The following is a 6,000-nucleotide window of genomic DNA, read 5'->3' on the forward strand; positions in this document are numbered from 1 at the left end:
CAAGTCCTGAGGCCAACTAACTAACTTGGTCAAAACAGCAGTTGTGGGCTTCTTTTCTTGAGTCTTCCCCGCTTTCTCTGGGTCCTCTTGAAGAAAGGGGCTTTTCTGCAGTTTCATGCTGAGCATCTCCCATAAGGTTCTGGTCTTTCATGTTCAAAAGCATCCTCCATCTTCTCAGCATATGTTTTCTTCTAAAGGGGTCTGCCAAGCATCCAGTATTTAGAAGCATTGCTGCCTCTGACCATGGAGGCAGAGCATACAGGTCATTGTGGCTAGTAGCTGTAGCCTTCTCCATGAATTTGCCCAATCCTCTTTAAAAGTCATCTAGGCTAGTTAGCTAAATGGAGCCTCCAGCTTTAGAGACAGTCTACCTTTGCATGCCGGTTATTGTAGGGAGCAGTGGCTAAGGAAGACTGCCTTGCTAACACCCTGCTTGGAGGCCTTCCTAGAAGCAGCTCTTTGGCATTGTGAACTAGGCAGACCCTCTCTCTGATGCAGGAGGCCTATTCTTCCTTTGGCGCATCTATGCCCCATTGCGACAGTCTGTCCTGTGACTGGGGAGTTTATATTCTATGTCATAATCTGAGCAGTTAGAAGTGAGGCAAGCCCCTTTGAGGCAGTGGCTGGTTGGTTGGTGGCAGAGTGCTTGGAACGGAGGGTGGACCCCCCCCCCCACACACAAGGGTGGTGGTGTATCAGGGAGGGGGGAGGGGGATCTGCCTATCTTCACCTAATCCCGGCCACCCTTAATGAAGTGGGGAGTCTATTGACTTCCACCTCCATCCACCAGAGGAGTTGGCTGTGAGTCATCTGCTTGGGCAGCTTCCAGGCATTAAAAACAAACACTTGAGCTGCAGTGCGCATCACAGTGGGCTCTGAAGAGAAAAGGAGAGGTTAGCCCAGCATCCGGAGGAGACAAACCAAGGAGGGCTACGGAGGAGGAGAGGGAGGGCCAGGAAGTGGTGGGGTGGTGGGACCCCCAGCCACCTTCTAATGACAACCTGGCCTTCAGCAGAGGGAGTTTGCAAAGGATGACCCACATGGAGCTACCCTCTTGCAGGTGCCATGGGTATGGTGGCATGCTATGCCATGGGAAGCGTGGGACATCTCTTCTGCTTAGTCACCCCACCTGGCTGGGCTGATGCTGTGCCCCAGGATCACCCCAGCCCCAGAACTTCTCCCCAAAGGACACACCCTCACCGGCAAGTCAGGCAAGCCCCGTCCTGAGCAGAAGGCCATCTAAGGAGCCCCAGTGAGGAGCTGCCTTGCCAGTCAGGACAGGGGAAAAGAGAGAAAAGTCTTTCATCACACAGTGCATGGTGAAACTGTGGAACTCACTCCCACTGGAAGCAGTGATGGCCAATGACTTGGATGGCTTTAAAGAGGATAAAGCAAATTCATGGAGGAGGAGAGGGCTATTGATGGCTACTAGCCAGGATGGCTATGCTCTGCCTCATGGTCAGAGGCAGCACTGCTTCTGAATACCAGTTTCTGGAAGCCACAGGAGGGGAGAGTGTTGCTCTTGTGCTCTGCTTAGGGGCTTCCCATTGTGGCATGCGGTTGGTCACTGTGAGACTAGGTGGGTCCAGCAGCCAGGCTCCTCTTATGGAACCTCCAGGGGCAGGGGCACGCTATCTAGATTCCTAGGTTCTTTGGGGTATTTGGCCACTGTGAGAGCAGAATGCTGGACTAGGTGGCCTACTGGCCTGACTAGGTGGACTACTGGCTCTTCTTAGGTGGTCTGCCAGTGGGTGGGGATGGGGCCCTTCCGTGGCTGCCGTTTGGTGTCTTTCCCCGCTCTGCCCGGACCCTTGGCTGGCCTCGCTCTGTCAACATTTCAGCTCCGTGTCACTGGGGCGCTCCTGTCTTTGCAAGGGGGTGTCTGTTACGCTCCGCGGCTCCCTTCAGGGTTGTGACATTTGCGGTTTCTTCCTTCTGTCTTCCTTTGCCTCCACATGCTGCAGGAAGTGCCACCCGGGAGGCCCAACCCTTTCAGAATTGCATGTTTGCGTCTTCCCTGGCATGAAAAAAAAAGGTCTTTATTTTTGAATAGCGAAATGAGCGGGTGTCAAGATGGGAGAACCACAAGCGTTTCTCCTGTCCTTGGTTAGCGGAGCAGAACAAAATTGGGGGGGGGGAGAAGAGGAGATTTGTCCCCACAAGGAAATAAGAAGGCCCTCAGTTTTCCATCTAGCTTCTTGGAAGAGGCACACCAGCCCACACCAGTTTGGCCTCAGACAGGGAGGAGGCTAAGGAGATGGGGAGGCTACAAGAGAAACCCATTTCCACTCCAGTACTTGGATGAGCTGAGTCTTCCTGGACTCCAACATGAGTGAATCCCCCTTGAAAATGCAAACAGTGCCCCGTCTCTCTCCAGCCACCACTTCAACCTGCTAGATCAGACCAAGGGACCCCACCCTGTTCTCAGTTCCTGGCTGGATGCCCCCAAAGGGAAACTAGCAGGCACAAGAGCCCTCTCCCTTCCTGTGGTTTCCAGCCACTGGAATTCAGCAGTGTTATTGCCTCCGACAGTGGAGGCACAGCAGAGCCATTGGGGCTAGTAGCCATCGAGAACTCTCTCTCCTCCTTCATGAATTTGTCTGATCCACTTAGAAAGCCGTCCAAGTTGGTGGCCATCACCGCCTCCTGTGGGAGGGAGTAATTTTAACTATGATGGGATGCAGGTGGCACTGTGGGTTAAACCACAGAGCCTAGGACTTGCCTTTCAGAAGGTTGGCGGTTCGAATCCCCACGACGGGGTGATCTCCCATTCCATTGCTCAGTCTGCTCCTGCCAACCTAGCAGTTTGAAAGCACGTCAAAGTGCAAGTAGATAAATAGGTACCGCTCTGGCGGGAAGGTAAATGGCATTTCCGTGCTCTGCTCTGGTTCGCCAGAAGCGGCTTAGTCATGCTGGCCACATGACCCGGAAGCTGTACGCCGGCTCCCTCGGCCAATAAAGCGAGATGAGCGCCGCAACCCCAGAGTCGGTCACGACTGGACCTAATGGTCAGGGGTCCCTTTAACTTTACCTTGCAAAGGTCTTCCTTTTCTCTGTCCTGACCAGCAAGGCAACTCTTCGCTGCAGCTCCAACTGCGGAAGCAGAGCAGAGTCATTGTGGCTAGTAGCCCTCAATAGTCATCTCTCTCTCTCTGTGTGTGTGTGGGGGCTGTAAAAGGGGAGTGTGGGCATAATGTGAAGAGCCTGGCTTTCCATCCCATTCCTGCCACCCACCCCCCTCCGCCCTCCCTTGCGCCTGGGCAGAGGCCTGTCCACCCGTCCCCACAATGCTGTAGCCTCCATCTGGTGAAGAGGCTGCAGCAGATGGATATAACCGGCAGGTTCTATTTTTAGCCAGGTGCAGCGCAAAGCCCAGGCCCTGGACTCTTCGGAGCGTAATGTGTGAATGAGAAGATGGTGTGTTCTCCCAAAGGCTGGGCTGGGGGGGGGGGGCTTTAGTTTCCTGGTGCTAACCAGGCATTTGCTGCTGCACTGAAAGGCACGGGCAATTCCCCAGGCCAGGGAGGCAGGGAGAGGAACATAGATTGCTTGTTGCCTTTCATTCTATTCAGACCATCGGGGTTCATCTAGCTCAGTACTGGTTACACTGGTCGGCAGCAGCAACTCTGCAGGGTCTCCAGCTGGGTTCCAGCTGGGTTCTCTGCCAGCCTGACCTGGAGATGCCAGCTTCAGGGACCTTCTGCATGCAAGGCAGGTGCTCAGCCGCCGACCCTTCCAATGCAAAAGGAGCACTTTATTTTGAGTGAGGCCACTGGCCTTTTTCTCCAGCAGCAGCTCCCACGGGGCCCTTCCAGGCCATTGACTCTCCAGATGCACAGCTTTTAATTTGGCAGCAGCTGCTGCTGCAGTTTCTCTTCCAGGGACCCTGGTTTTTCTTTTCTGCGGAGCCTTTTCTGATGCTGGGACGATGGTTTTTCTCCCTGTTAACAGAGAACACAGGAGACTGCTGGATCAGGCCAGTGGCCCCTCTAGTCTAACATCCTGTTCTCACAATGGCCAACCAGAGGGTCAACCCTCCAGCAGGATCTGAGTACGAGCAATTTCCCCACCTTGAGGTTTCCAGCAATTGGTATTCAGAAGCATTTACTGAATCTCTGTGGAGGCAGAGTGGAGCCATCATGGTTAGCAGCCACTCATAGTAGCCACTGATTTGTCCAAACCTCTTTGAAAGTCATCCAAGTGGATGGTCCCTAAGAGATTCACCCACAGCCTACAGCAGCTGCGATGGTAGTCAGTATGGAAGCCACAGTGGTGTGTGTGTGTGTGTGTTGGGCAGGGCAGCTGCCCCAAGCAGGGAGATGTGCAGAGGAGGAAGGGGGCAGCATTTGGGGCAAGGGCTGCAGCTAAGGAATAGAGCATCAGCCAAAATTCAAGTCCTGGAATCTCCAGGTATGCCTGGGAGAGATTCGTGCTTGGAACCCTGGAAAGCCGTTGCTGCTGGTCAGTGTAGACAGCTGGCTCCTTACCTCTCTTGCCCTGACCTAGCCACTGTGATCCACGCGACGGTCACCTCCAGACTTGATTATTGCAACTTACTCTACGTGGGGCTGCCCTTGAGACTGACCCAGAAACTCCAGCGGGTGCAGAATGTCGTGGCAAGACTCCGTACAGGGTCCTCGCTGTGGGATCACATTCACTCAGTGCTATACCAGCTGCACTGGCTCCCGGTGGAGTACAGGATCAGCTTTAAGGTGCTGGTTTTAACCTTTAAAGCCCAATACGACCTAGGACCCTCGCACCTACGGGACCGCCTCTTCTGGTATGTCCCACCGAGGACCTTACGGTCTTCAAATAAAAACATATTGGAGATCCTGGGCCACAGGGAGGTTAGGCTGGCCTCAACCAGAGCCAGGGCTTTTTCGACTGTGGCCCCAATATGGTGGAACGCTCTGTCACAAGAGACTAAGGCCCTACGGGACTTGACATCTTTCCGCAGGGCCTGCAAGACAGAGCTGTTCCACCAGGCCTTTAGCCAAGGCACAGTCTGACCCCCTCCTTCTGTAATCCTCATAGAATTCTAGCCCAATGGTTGCCATTAATTTGACTCTGAATTGATTTTAGAATGAATTGATTTTAGAATGTATTTCAATTAATTGATTGTGATTTTATGTAAACGGTGTTGTTTTTACTGTTGTTAGCCGCTCTGAGCCCTGCTTCGGCTGGGAAGGGTGGGCTATAAATAAATAAAAAAAATATTATTATTATTATTACTGAGCTAGATGGGAAACTGGTTTGACTCAGTATAGCAGCTTCCTATGTTCCACCTCATGGTCGGAGGGAGGCAGCTGCTGTCAAGCCCGTTTTCCAATGAGGTTGGACCTCGATGCTACCTCAATGGCACCGGGTCGAGGGGTGGTGGGGTCTTTGTGGGAGGGAGAGCGACATCTCTTTCCCGGATAGCTGCTGCTGCGGAGATGCCTTCTCCTCCTTTGGCAAAGGTGAGGCAGATGGAGACCTGCCTCAGTTTCCCTGGCAGAAGGAAGCTGGAAAGCCCGACGCAATTTTTGTGAGTGGGGAGGTGAAAGAGGGGGATAAAAAACTCATTTCCGGAACGACGGGGCGTGGGGGGGCTGTCTTGTCCTCCGCCCACTGGGCCAAGCAGTAGAAAAGGGGTGCACGTGCTTGGGGGAGGCCTGCACTGCTGATTCCTCGCACCGAGTTCCACCTGTCAGGGATTATTGAGCTGAGATTCCTGCATTGCAGGGGGTTGGACTAGATGAGCCTTGGGGGTCCCTTCCAACTCTACAATTCTATGAGAAACGGCAGGAGCTCCCACCCCCTTGCGCTTTAGACGCAGGACTGAGAGCCGGGAATGGGGGATTAGTGGAAACTCACCCACCCCCAAGTTTCTACCCCAGCTTCAGGCACAGCAGGAGCGGGGTATGTGTGTGTCCTCGAAGACAGTTGACCCCCCCCCCCACGCTGCCAATTGGCTGCGGCGCCTTTAAATACGGAGGCGGCGGGAGGGGAGGGGGAGCG

Source organism: Podarcis bocagei (assembly GCF_964188305.1).
Source record: "Podarcis bocagei genome assembly, chromosome: 15".
Taxonomy (NCBI): domain Eukaryota; kingdom Metazoa; phylum Chordata; class Lepidosauria; order Squamata; family Lacertidae; genus Podarcis; species Podarcis bocagei.